Here is a 14,871-nt window from a genome sequence, read left to right as displayed (position 1 = left end):
AGTGTCACTTGCCACTGACCACTGGGGGCACAGCCAGCAGCTGTACAGGGTCTGGAAGCCAAGTGAAACACAACCATTGCTAAAAATGTCATCGTTTTTTAAAGTTCTTTGATTTTTTTGGAGAGCTTTAGTGCTTTATATGAAGGCTTGGTTACCTTTAGAGGTTTTCTTTTCTAAATATAACTGCTCAAACTTTCAAAACAAAAAACCAGAAAATTTAATGACATAAATGAAAAAAATGTAATTAAATCTCATTTTTAAAGGAACACAAAGTAATAATGATATTTCTAAACAATTTCACAATTTCCTCATTAAAAATTGTTAGTTAAATTACACACTAGCAAAAACGAGATCTTGAATTTTGGGTTGAAGCCAGCTACAAACCAGCAAATTTGTCCCTCAGAGCTCTTTTTTACTACCAAAAAACCCCAAATATTTCTTCTTCTTCCCCATCCAGAAATATACTGCTGAACTAAATGACCAGTTTTAATTTTGTCATATTTAAGTATTAATGGGGAAGCTGAGGTTCTCGTGTAGTTCTGTCTGACCAGCACATCCAGGGATCATAGTAATAAATATTCCAACTCTGGATTTCAGTGTTATGTTTTCAACAAATACAATACAAATCTGTTAAAAGAAAGATGACACAAAGAAATGTTAAAAGAAAGACATTACTTACAAAAAAACCCAAAACTTACTAGACCTCAGCAAGCAGAGGTATTTCACTGGTAAGCATCAGCTTTTAGTAAGCTGTCTGGCATTGAATTCAGAAGGAAAACACTGGACTACTAGAGCCACAGAGAGTGCATGTGGCTGAAGCATGTCTATAGGAAGAATCATATTTTGAAACACAGAATAAAGGAGACTAGTAGAGATGCAGAGGGTTTGAAAAGGCCAGGAGACAATATTAAGTAAAAAAACCCAAAACACCAAAATGGAGAAGGGTGAACATAGAACAGTGGAAAAACCAGTCATGCCTCAAAAGCACTGGAAAGTCCTGGAACCACTGAGACTTCTTGCAAAGTTGAATCCCTCCAAACTTCTCACCCATAGGATACCTTGATCCACATGGTAGCACTTGAACTGGTTTCAATAGCAAAACTTCAATTATAATCTGGTAGGACCAAGATTTATTCACATCTACTCCTGCAGTTTGAAGAGATATTTATTTTTGTGTAGTACATTACACAGATGATTTTGTGTTACCATTTCGTCTTTAATTTACAAATAGTTTCAGAGGAACTTTGGAGGAAGATATTACTGGTTCAGTATTTATAGCCAGCAAAGCACAAAGAAGCACTCCTAGCGCATTCATTTATTTTTCTTCCTAATTTTATCATGGATAGGCTTTATTTGTAATGCCACGACTGACTAGACTTCTATCAAGAGATGACTGAATTCTCCAAAGCAACCTCAAAGATCCTGTCTGTACCAAAACTTTATAGATGTTCCCTACAGACTAAAATTAAAAGACTTAACATCTTTTTCTTGAAAGCATCAGTTTCCAATGTAATTCATATGAAAAAGAAGTTAAACAACAATCTCCATAATGCTTAACAGAACATCTCACCCCATCATCCATGTGTTCTGAATAGTTGAAAATTTTCACTATCATACCAAGAGCACAGCCTAAATCTTCCATGGTCTCTGTTCCAGCTGGTCCTGCAGAAGCACCACTTACTGCTAGGTGGAGAGCCTTTGTTGGACAGTAACAGAACACCTTAACATATGAAAAGGGATTTTTTGCATTGCAATGAACTTCTACAATATCAGGAGCTTTTTTATAACTCTTATGTTTCATGGATGATTTATTCCAAGTCCACATTCTCATTATAATTTAATGTCCTAAACCACAAATGTATCTCTTCCATATTCATGTAAAATCATGGTGTGGTACTACTTGGAAGGTGCTTATTTTATAAAAGAAAACTAACTACATCAATATTTTTTATCAAGAAGGAGGATCCTGTCAGTGCTCACATAGGACAGGAAACAGGAGGCTGTAGTTGCTGCTTTGCTTATTTCAAAGACTTGAACCCCAGAATTTGGCCTCCTAGCTGAGGGTTGTAAGCATTAAGCTAGCCAAGATGCCTGAGTGTATCTTTTTTGATCACTTATTTTAACAAGAAATGCCATATTGGAGCAAAAACATGCCCAGAAGAAAAAGTTTAACTGTATGTAGTATGAATAAAAAAAATAGTGGTTTGGACTTTCACAAATGAAAAAAAAAAAACTTTTCTGAAAACTCCTGATTAACCTTGGCAAAGATCTGGTCATATCCCTTTTCAGACTAGACAATGATTAGCTAGCTTAACTCATGCAAAAATTATTTCCGTTTTTATAAATGTAGCGGCCATTAAAATCATACCATTTCTTAAGCATGTGCACCTACATACACATAGATTCTGAAATATATTGTGTCTTGATAACCTCATAAATATACCTATGAGGTAGGAAAGAACTCTGAACTTCTAAGAAACTTTTAACTTTTCATTCCTGAAACAGATATAGCAGGCACTGTTATTTATAGCAGTCATTACCTGTCAGTCAAAGCTGCAATAACTTGCCAAAGGGTATTTCCCAAGTATTCATTAAAGTACTGAAACTGAGCATCATAAACGTTGGCAGAACTGTTTCTGGACATCATCCCATCTATGGCATACCTGTGACAGCAAGCAAAAGCTCTGGAACTGGAGACCTAAGAGGGACCAAAGAGTCATGATGCCAAGTAGGAGCTATTCAAGTGGCACAAATCCACCCATCACAAAGCTGCAGCTGTCATCAGCAGGTCTCACCCCATTCCTAGCAACTTATGACTAATAACTACTAAAATCTATTATAAAGGATTAGATGTACCTCGAGGCATTTGTGCTTTTATACAGATGAAAGTGTAATAGAAGATAATTTTAATAGAGCTATTGCAGCAGAACTTGAGGCCTCTCCATACAAACAAGGCAGTCTTTGCAAGGGAGCTGACATTACTTTGACCACAATGAGTTTCATTTTGCTACTTAAGCCTTGTTTCCTCTTATCTAAATGCCACCTTAAAAGCCTATTTTATTTCTGAGGCTCAGGGGGAAAATAAGAAGTTTATCCTATTTCAATTCCAATCCAGTGAAACATTTTGTTCATTCAAACCAACAGCATTAATTTTACCTGAACTAAAGTTATACATAGAGTGAACACTTGGGTTTAAATTAACATTCAAAATTTCAGTTGTCTGCACCTATAAAAAGCCACCACAGGAAGAGGAGATGCTCTGGAGATGCACATGCATCTGAAAGGAGAGAAAACACACTGTGAATTACTGAAGGCAGAACAAACTGTGAATGCAAAATATAGCTGATTCAAACATGCACCCTCTGGGCTTGAAGGCTGGCTGATACCTCTCTGCCATGAACATCTTTGGTACAAATGGTCAGGATTTTTTCATGATCACCCGAGGAAAGTTCTCCAAGCAGCATGGCAATAAAGAGCATTTAGCTCAGTGACCTGAAAAGATTTAGGTAACCCTCTAAAATCAGACGGCTTCCAGTACCATCTACCATTATTATTACTAGAAATGAATTCTGCTTACATCATGAACTAATTCACCATAAAAACTGGCTTGTACGTACAAATTTCCTGATAGTCAGCATGAGATGCCAGAAGAAATCCTGGTATAAACAGAAATTTGATCCTTCTCCAAACCAACAACAATCCAGGTGAGAACAAATGCTGCAGATGGTCAGCTAGGCAGGGTAGGAGGGATGGATAGATAAGAAGTTGTACATGAAATGGAATTGAAAATTCTGTGGTTATAATCTCCATAGCGATTATACCAGACTTTATGAAACTGTACTAATTGTACAAGAACATTTATTGGCAAACTAAAAATACTCCTTAGGAAAGATCAGAGACATTTTTAAAAAGACAAAGCAATAAGGGGATGATTACAAAATATGGTATAAATGACTACACAGAGTTATGTAACACAAAGTAACTATGGAATTATTCAGATTTCATATTAACAGGGGGGAAACCCCCAATGTCAACTACTGCGTGTAATTTTAAGGAGGCAAATATAAAAATACATGGAAATATCTATAGAAAGATATAATGCATTTTTTACTACAGGGAAAATTTAGACAGTTCTGTCAGATATTCATGACCTCTCTAAAATCTCTTTCCTATTTTGTAATTCCCTTCAGCAGATATTCTATGTTGGAAAAAAAAAACCCAAAACTACTGAAAGTTTTCACAAAGAGAAAGAGTACTCACACCAGGAGAAAAACATTCAGAAGTTTGAGGTAAGAAAGGGTAAAGCCAAAAATCAAATGGCACAAGGTATCCCTCTGAAATGGGACTAAAACTAAACATAGACGTAAACTGCTTGGTTTGACATAAACAAACCCAATAGTTTTGGCTTCCTTCTAGCCAATGGATATATATGTATTGAATTGTATGTATAAATACTGAATGTGTACTTTGTTCTTAGCACACCATTGTAGTAATATGTTCACTTTTAGCTTTTGTCTCAGTTCAGAATAGTCCTACAAAACCCTGGTAATTAAGATGTGATAAAAATGCCTATGAGGTAGCAGAAATTGAAGAAAAATCCATGTTGCTTTTCTCAATAGGTGCTGTGTTGTTTAATATGTTATAGTAATATGCTAATATGTTTAACATTTAATATGTAAACTATACTAATATGACTATTTTCACACTGTATTTACTTTCTGTGAATTAAACAAAAAGGCAATGTCCAAAACTGCTTCTTGTGGCAATCCTTCAGGGCTGTTGCCAAGCTCTCTTTCAGCCTACCAGATGCCATTTCTACATCCAAAACCCATCAGGGTTATGAGGCACAAAGTTCAGCCTGGGCTGGGATGGTCAAAAACTCAGTTATCTCTGCCTCTCTTCATAGGCCAATGTGCTCTCCATGGAGCAGAGATGTACTGTATTGTATACTGTTTCCTCAAGGTGTAGCAACTTTTGCTACACCTTTTGAAGCAAAAATACCCCAAGCATGCATAAATTTATGCATGTAACATAAATGGTATATTTTGTACTAAAAATTAAGGAAGTTCATCTCAATCTTTACAAAGGATTTTCCTTACATCACTACTTTTTACAAACTTGAAATGAGAGTGGATTTTCCCTCCATTTTCTCTGTCACTGTATATTCAGTAAGATTTAGATGAGACACCAGATACTGGGTTTTTTTTACATATCCATTTGATTTGAACACAGACATACCATCTTAAAGCTCCAAATAAGAAAGTCTGGAGTTTTTGTGTCCACAGCCCCAGAGTAGGCACAGATAATACAGTGTTTTCTGTCTCCTTGTGCTCAAACACAGCTGTATCTTGGAGAAACTATCTCCAAGAAGCAAGCTGCATATACTTGTCCATTTAGTCTGGGGCCTCCCTGCTGTGACAATCAATCATTAGAACTACAGGCAACATTGATTTTATGCAACATGAATGCTTATGCATTCAGCACTGTTCTGAGAACAATAAGTTATTGTCTCAGAAGTTGCTGATCTGCTCTCCCTGACCTTCCACTACCCAGTTAGCACACATGCTGGCTGGCCACTTGGCAAATATGAGGCTCAGAACCAGCTGAAAGGTGCAGCTGATAGGAGATGTGTGAGAGTGCTGAAAGAAAATTTATTAAATTATAGATAAAAAAGATAGAAAATTTATTAAATTATAGTAAATTACACAGTATTGGGTTACAAAATGTTCTGAGTTTATTATTATTTATTAATTCTTCCAAATTTATATAACTAAAAGTAATATTTGATGCAATTGAAAGTGGAAAGTGTCTATTTAATCTACATCCCAAAGAGGGCAAAATTAATAAAGGAGATTTCACATAACTCAACATATTTGATCCTTAGATCTACATTTGTCATGCTCCTTTTCTGTGCTATTATTTCCCAAGGGCAACATTTATATATTCCTCTGTATTCTCTTGAAATTTAAGTTCAGCAACATTTTCAGAAAGTTTGGTAAGATGATGGGCTATTTGCATCCAAAACTATAAGATGTATAAGGAAGCCATTTACATCATATTTGTGTCAATCCCACTAATGAATGCCTCTGTTAAAGTGGATGATTCTCTGACTGTTACATGATTACTATACACAAGGTTTTTATAGGGAAAAGCTGGGCCAAAAAGATAAATCAATGAATAGAGTTAATTACAATTCTGTCAGTTGTCAGAAGAGTCTGAAGGACAATGCTCAATATAAAACTGAGAAATCTTGAAATTGTTATTATTTTTGGCTAATGATTATTCTACAAATTGCCTTATTAAGGTCTAAATTACTTTTGTAGCTACACATCTCTCCAAAGACCATGGAATTTGAAAATCACTGTCTACACACCAATACACTCTATGCCTGACACCTAAAATGGAAGACTTGTTTGCTTGCCTTATGTGTGGGTGAAACAAATCACTGAGATTTAGTTATGCAAAGAATCTATGAGGGCCTACCATCATGTTTGAAAAGGCTCCATGTTCAAGCCTACATCACCTCTGGAAGTATCAGTTCTTCTGAGTTACAACTCAGAGCCCTTCAAAAAAAAGGTTTTGCCTGAGGCACACAAAAAACTAGCACTCAGAAAATTGATGGCTGTGGCTGGAGGGTAACTGAGGCCAGGAGTATCATCTGGCATGTAGATAACATAGTATGAAGCTTCTGAAATACATCAAAGTGACTGTGCTTTTATATAGATTGGTGTCACAAAACCTAGAAGATCATTGTTCAAGGCAGGAACACAGAAGAATAGCTACAAAACATTCCTCGTGCAAGGGGCAGCAGCTCAGTCAGTAACAGCCTACCTAACACCATCCATCTTCCAGTCTTACTTATCATCACTATGCATGGCTTGCCTGAAATTTGATCAACCCATGCTAGAAGAATAGATTTGATGATCTCATTGACCTTTTTCCATCTCTAATTCCTGCAAACCTACAACCCAAAAATCCAAATAAATGCAAATATGCAACTTCCATGTGGCTAAATTTCCAGCAAAGACAGATCAGGATTTGTAATTTGTCTCTCATCTCTTCTTGCTGAACACCTTATCTTAGCTGGGAGAAAAAAAAAGTTTACTACCTTCCTTAGGCAAAATGTTCCTATTTTCAAAATAAATTAGAAATTTGCTCAGAAAAAAAAGGTGCAGTTCAATGATATTATCAGCTCACAAGGTTAGCTGGAAAATTTGCCTTTCTGTAGAAAAAATGAAGTACATTCATACACAAAGAGGCTCAGCTGTTTTGTCTGTGTTCCTCTTTAAAGGATGTCTAGCAAGTCTGCTGAAAAACCAAAATAGAAGAAAAGAAAAAGTATGTGCTTGCTTTCTAAGTATACAGCCAAAGCTTTTTCACTAAAAGAGAGTCTGAAAGAGACAGAGCTTTTAACAATCATCCTAAAGCCAGGAATTCCGTCCCAGTTAAGGTAAAAATCAGACCAAACATTAGAACAGAACAATGTAATCCACTGTTTTAAAATAATAATTATGAACACAGCTGTAAGGCACAGAGAAGGTGGCAAGCCTTTCATGTTTCCTTTCCAGGAAATGAAAGGGAACGTAATTTCATTCAGACCAAAGAAACCAGAGGAATGGAATTGTGCCAGAAAAGCCTCCCCAAAAGGTAAGTCTGGGCAGGGGAAACTCCTCAACCTCCCAAAGAGTCCAGCCTTAGCAAGTAAACAATGAGAAAAAAAAAATTCTAACTCAACAGAGGGCAGTTATGAGCAGATAAATTTAAAAAGAAAACCACCAAAGCAACAAATGAAAAAGTAGGTAAGAATCACTTGAGTGGTGGAGCAAAGAAACCACTTTTTAAAAGATACACATATTATTTTTGATGTAAAAAGAGTTAAAAGCATGAAAACACATTTGTATTGACACAAAAAGTACTAAGAATCAAAATATTCAATTATATGCTTATCTGGAAAGAAAAAGAAGGCATATTTATTTCTGTCTGACTGATGCGTTCCAGATATTAGCTTGGTATCTCTCAGAACAAAAAAAGTAACATCTTATGAAACAGGTTTGTGTTGGGTTTTTTTTTTAACTTCCTCTGGCAACATTTTCCTGCAAGAAGAAACAGACTGTGCCTCAAAACATGGCTGCCTCTAAAGCCAGGAAGAGTGAATGCAGGTGAGAAGTTCAAGGCATTCCTTCAAGTGCATGGAAGGAGGACTTTGGCTGCATGAATCCACCACATCCTGTTGTGAAAGAAGGACTCCCAGAGTATGGACAGGGAGAAAGTGAATTTGACCCAAACAGAACACACTTTTAAGACCTTTGACAATTTTGACATCATGCCATCCCTAAATAACGAGTCTATGCGTCAAGTTGAACTGGCCATGTAAAAAGCAGTAGACATCTAGTATGTCAAATAGGAACAAATGACAAAAAAATTCATCAGAACATCTCACACCTGCACAGAAAGGAAACAATCTGACAGCACTCATTTCCTGCTTGTTGCAGAGCTACACTTCAGAACAGCTTGTGGTCATACTGGAAATTTTACCTCTGCTGCAGAGCTTCAAAACTTTCGTACACTTTTGGCTTTCTTGTAGCTTCCATCACATTTTCTTTATCTGTTATGTCAGTCACCAACTGCTGTACAGAAAGAAAGGGAGTTATTTCAACTCTCAAATTTATTTTTTCTACTTCATATGTTTTACTAAACTGAGACAAGAAAAAAAGGAAAAAAGAGCTGGAAGAATACACCTAATAGACTTGTTTTAATTTCTGTTTCTTAGATGGAAAAGAAAAATAATTAAAGCCACAAACACCTATTTTGATAGTGTTTAGACTGAATATGAAGGAGAAGTAAAATGAACAGAGCGAATTGCAAATATCACTGATGATACCATTAAAACTCTTCCACTAGATAAAAATTTTAGCAGAATTATTAACTTAGAGTATTTCTGCTCATGCAAGCTCAATGCCTTTTTCCATATGCACCATGAAAAACTTCAGTATCTTCAGAAACTTCATTTAAACACCACCAATCATTTCATTGCTCTTAACAGGATTCTCAACTTGTACGAAAAATATACTATTTTAGCATATAGTGAAACATGCTACTGTCAATGTTTCTAAATTGCAGATTAAAACAATTAGAAATATATTTGAAATTTCAAGCACAGAATCTCCCTACAGAACATTATCCTTTACTAGATTTTCAGAAATGCACATGATGAGGACTTTCCCTAGCATCTGTGGATTGAATTACAGGTATATTGGCAACATAAAATTATCATCTTTACTATGCAAGGGGTCAGTGACTCTTTTTTGTCAGAATGAACAATTAAGGCATATTGCTTTGTATCAGTTCAAGTGCTTATGTGATTGTTGTAGTTACCTTTAGCCATTAAAAAATAACAGACCTTCAACTTGTGTTTCAAGCATCAATTACCTAAATGACATGGAGTTTGTAGAAAAGATGTCTGCACCTCAGCAGTATTGTATCTCTATGTGCCTCCAGGAGGATAAAAAGCTAACAAAGAGTAAGTAAAAGAAGATATTAAAGACAGATCTTTGTCTCAAATTGTGACACCAGCAGCTGCCAGTCAGTGTAAAAGGAAAACAAGGCAGATAATTACTTTGATGAAGATACCACATGCATTGAAATTCCATCCAAATGGAAATGACAGAATCTGCATGTTAAATTTACTTTGCCAGCCTTTCACATGTTCAATGAAATATACCACATATTTAGTTTTCAGAATCAATTGCATATGAAACTAGAAAAACAAACAAAACAAAAAAGCCACTAAAGAAACAAAAAACAGCACTAATAAAAAATTATTTTTCAGAGGAACTAAAGCTAACAAGAGCTTAACAAATTTCCTTTAATTGTTATCATTGGATATCACAAGAGAAAACATCTTTAAACACTGAAAATGGACAGCATTAATAAAGGATCTTTTAAAAATTGAAGGAGTGACAAGCTCACAAAGTTATTTTTTTTTAACTACTACATGGAGACAGGAATGTTTTTAGAATATGTATAGTTACATAGCATAAATGTAAATTCCCAGCACTAAAATCTGGAGAAAATATAAATCTGCAATAAAGATTCAGGAAGAAAACTTTTTAACTTGCCAAGTATATCAAGGGAGTGAATATTATTGATACAATAATAATATTTCTAATAATTAATTTTTTATTTGATTGTTACTTAAACTTTCAAGCAGCTGTTCACTGGACTTTAATAAAGGAATTTCTCTTCTTTTATGCTCTTGGTAAGAAAATTCCATGGCAGTCCATGTTTGGCTGATTTCTTCCAAAGTTTGGGAACAATAAGAGCAAAAATAACAACATCTGTCTATATATATCACATTTCATATTTGGAATTGAGGAATTTAATAAATTATATGTAATTCACAGTGATGGTAAACTACACCAAAGACAAAAGGTTCATTTTGCTAGGCTGTGAATTTTGATACCTAGGTAAGTCACATGAAAAGATTCAATTTTACCATTAATTTCTTGAAACAAGACCTAAACAAACAAATAGTTTGCTACATACTCTTCTGCAAAAACAGAAGGAAAAAAAAGGTACCTCTCTCACCTTTTCACTACTCAACTCTTGCACAGCATTGGCAAGTATGCTTTAGACTTCATTTTCTACCTTTATGAAACTGGACTCCTAGAAGGTCTGAGAAGGTCTTCTGCAACTAAAAGCTGCCTGTAAAGAAAAGAGACAGCAGGGAGCAAATTAAGTCAATGAAAAAGTCTGACACAAGCATATAACAAAGTGTTCAAATGGAATCTAACTAAAAAACACAATTAAATAAGTTAAACGCACTCTAGATACCAGATACACTTTCAGGTTTGCCACCAAAGTGTGGACTTAATCAGCCTAGTAGAAATATTTCTTGATGCTGTTACAGGCTTTTTTTCTTTTTGCTTTGTTTTGTCTTGTACCCTGGTGTTCTGTACTTCATAACACTAAAGGTAATTTATGTGCACAGCTGCCATTGAAGCTGATGTAAGATACAGACTCAGTATCTGCAGAATAGAAACATTGGGGAGTGATGCAGATATTTGCAGTATTTTGTTGCTACCTGGTAGGACTAATAAAATTCAATTTAAAAAACCTTAAATTTTTTATAAATTATTTGAAAAGGTGACAGTCAATTATTTTTTCATTTTCTTTTTGTGAAAAAATACCACAATTTTGTGCTAATACTGCTAGGAGCTTTCTGCATTGAAAAGAAGTTTAAACGTGCTTTTATTAAAACTATGTGATTAATCATTGTTATATTAAAGAAAAAGAGAAAAATTCTGTTGCACTCTCTGCTACACTTTCAGATTCAAAGTTTTTTAATTTTAAAAATAAAAAAAAATTGGAAATTGGTCTTCAATATTTTTTTCAAAAAGGTGTAAAAGAAATGTATTAAAATTTTGAAAACCAACAACTATGAACCAAAACCACAGGGATATTTTTTTGATGTTTCAGAACCCAGTTTCAGAATTGGGTAGGTGGAGTTCACAATTTTGAAGAAATTTAGGAGAAAACATCTATGATGAAATCTGATTTTTCTCTTAGAAGACTAATAAATGGGCATGCAATAAAGATAATTTGTTTCTGAATTAAACAAATACAAAAAAAGAAGCAGCTTTATATATGTTAGATTCAAGACTTTGTATTCAACCACTGTGCTGTCTGTGAGGCACAACTGTATTGTCCTGCACTACAGGACACTAGTAGGGAGAGTGTTTGTTGTTACTTTTACTTCATACTTCTCTTGTCCCCTTGGAATTTTCTTCTGTCAACAAAACATTGAAATACTTCAGGCAAAAGAAGTGACCTCCCTTTAAAAATGAGTACCTTCCCTGCAGCTCCCAGCCCTCTGGAGCTATGTCCATGAGCAGAGCAGACGAACCTCTGCAAATTCCACCTGTAAAAGTGATTGTTGTCTGGAGGGGTCTGCCATAAATCCCCACCCTCTTTTTCTATTTCCCATATTGCCTCAACTCAGAGAAGTGACAGCATGATTTTACTTATAACTCCACAGGGGCTGCAAACTCATTCAGAAAAATAAAGTTTTAAAAAAAAGCCTTCAAAACAAAGCTTGTTCCAGAACATCCAGCTTGGACATGAGTAAAAAGCCCACCAAAACATCCAAGTGGGTGGGAAGAGTGAGGGAGGGGTGGCACTGAGACAGATAAATTGCAGAAATAGATGGCTGTGGAACCTGCCTTGGCAAACCTTTTGAGCTGCTCATCCATCTGTTCCACATTAATCTCTCACCACTGGGTTTTAGTCCAATCATCAATGCTGCTCTGAAACAGAAAGTACAGATAAAAGCATCAACTACATTTGGTGTAAGACAAGCTTCTGCTACAAAACAGATAAATGGATGCAGAGGAAAGCCCACCCTACAGCAAGAGTTCACAGGCCTAAACTTTTTCCTACACCACCATTACTTAGCAGGCACACATGAAATCCATCTTCTCTAAATTCAACTCAAAGATCAAGCACTTTAACAGTCTCATGTTGCAGTGTCTGATAAAAACATACCTGCACAACTTTCTTGTGCCATTAGACACTCACCTGTACCCACAGGTAACACACAAGTGCACCTGGGAGATTTTGGAAAGATGCCCTGCAACTCCTCCTGGGGGTGTACCAGCAAAATTACAGAAAGAAGATCTAGTACATGTATTTTTAACCTTGCCTATGAAAGACAGCATCTTGAGGGAAACAGAATTTTGCAAGACTGACTCCCCATACAGATCTGTACCCTGACTTTTCTGGACTCCTGCTTCTGGATATGTAGAGCTTTCTAATGTAGAGTTGTGAGTTCTAAATTTGATTTTATGGATTTCTGAATTTTTATTCAGTTACTTAAATAATCAAGCAAGTTCTGGGCATTAAGAAAGCTCTAAAGGAAACTACAAAGTTTGTTTTACTCTGGGATTATCTTGAAATTGGTTGACTTGGGAACCGAGATATTTTTACTCTGGGTATCCTAAAACATAGCAACTATTATTTTAAAAACAAAAGAGACAGTAAAATCTTCAGTATTTAATTTTTTAATCAAAACTATGGCATTTCTAGGATTAAATTAAAAATATAACACTCAAATATAGTCTAAATTTGTAAGTCATTTATAAGAAATGTTAAGAAAAATCTTACATTAATATAAACATAAATATCCCACAATTTATTGAGCAACTGCAGTTCTTTTCAACATTGTTTCATGTGCCTGTAGCCTGAAATAGATATTTCAAATAGTTCTGTAGATAGAGCCCTGCATTAGAAACATTTCTTTTTCCAGCATCTCAAGCTCTTGATTTTCTGGAAGAGGGAAGAAACACTCAAAGTACAGTTGTAGGGTATATTGAACTCACTTAACCTGTCAATGAAATCTATAGATCCTGCATATATAAATCAAGATAAGAAAAGATGAGAGAATTATGGCAAAGAGGCTACAAAGCAGCATTTGCATTGCCTCTGAAAGCACCCAAAAGCATACAAATGTCTCTGTATTGAAACCACAAAAGAAAAGCTGCATAGAAAGAAGTTAATTTATATTCTTGCATTCTTTAACTTATTAAACCACTTCTTCTTAAAGTTATAGAAATGTTAACAAAGTCCCCTCATGATATTTTAAAAAAGAGCCACTTAGTTTACTTCAAGCTATTCTACTCAAGAGTACATTATGCTGTGTAAAGGAACATGAGAAAGTATTCTGAATTGTAATTTTATTTTGGTAAGCATATGCAACACTGGAAGAGAAACAAGAAACCTGAATTATACCAAGAAACAAGAAACTAGAATTATACCAGAATCTTGAAAAAAAAGTATCTCCAAACCAACAAACAAAACTCCCCAAAACACCAGTTAAACAAAAAACCTTCCAAAACAATCCCTCAAAAAAAAACCTCAAACAAACAAAAACCAGCAGAAAACCAAAAATTCCAACTCACACATATTTTAATGTGTACATTGAAATATTAACTTTTGTACTGAAATATTACAAGCAAATATGTTTTTCTAAGAATCCTCATCATGTTATTGAGATGAACATATGGATTTTCTACATCAAACCAAAGGGAGCTTCCATTTTAAATCTTTCTCTGAATCCCATCTGCTTATCCATGAAGAACAGGTAGTGACATTATTAAGAAAAACAGAGACAGAAAGGGCTGATCCCAGAATTCAACATATGTCAGGTAAAGTGCATTTTCTTCTGATTAACTGCAATGTCAGATGCCTGAAGAGGAATTACTTTGTGCTATACTGACAGAGGTCTATTCTTTGACGCAATTCCTATTCACCAGAGTAACATTTTCTTTAAACAAAAAAAAAAAAAGCACACATGGTAGAAATACACCAGTAAGATCTGTATATTAAGAGTGACAATATTCCTGCATCTACTCATAAAAAACAAATTACAGTGGAGGAATAATTTAACTAAAACTGTACTCTATGTCATAGTTTTACTAGAATGTTTTAGAATTCATTTTATGGATCACTGGCAATTATAAACTATTTGAACTTAATAAACTCAGTTATTTTATGTATCATTATATAAAACTTCATTTTAATTATGTTGGGACTCTTCCACACAGTAAAATGGAGAGTTCTACTCCTGCTGCTATACACACTTTTAAATATGTACAGATGACCAGACTGTAGTTTCTCATTCCACAAATGATCATTTTTGACCATGACATCAAAGACAAACATCAGTTATATATTTAGTTATAATTCTAAGTACACACCTTAGGATCAAAATCCACCATCAGGAACCGGTTTTGAGAACGCCTAATTAGTCTGATTTAAAATAAACTGACAAATTTAATCCACCTGAATATTCCACTTACTTTAGGTCTGATCTTC

General features: G+C 35.0%; 1 protein-coding gene across 5 annotated transcripts in view; it reads right to left on the bottom strand.

Annotated features, from left to right (window-relative positions):
- DNAH11 (dynein axonemal heavy chain 11) overlaps positions 1–14,871 on the bottom strand; it is a 137,302-nt gene that overhangs the window by 102,531 nt on the left and 19,900 nt on the right. For all 5 annotated transcript variants that reach the window (XM_085567868.1, XM_085567897.1, XM_085567887.1 and 2 more), the window contains 4 exons: positions 12,218–12,305; positions 10,588–10,700; positions 9,430–9,510; positions 8,536–8,627 (listed from right to left, as the gene is read on the bottom strand). The gene's annotated coding sequence lies outside the window, so the exon portion shown is untranslated. The remainder of the gene's footprint in view (positions 1–8,535; positions 8,628–9,429; positions 9,511–10,587; positions 10,701–12,217; positions 12,306–14,871) is intronic.

The sequence above is a fragment of the Lonchura striata genome, chromosome 2 (assembly GCF_050655825.1).
Source record: "Lonchura striata isolate lonStrDom1 chromosome 2, ASM5065582v1, whole genome shotgun sequence".
Lineage (NCBI taxonomy): Eukaryota > Metazoa > Chordata > Aves > Passeriformes > Estrildidae > Lonchura > Lonchura striata.
The sequence above is the reverse complement of the archived record's forward strand: the minus strand, read 5'-3'. Positions and strand labels throughout refer to the sequence as shown.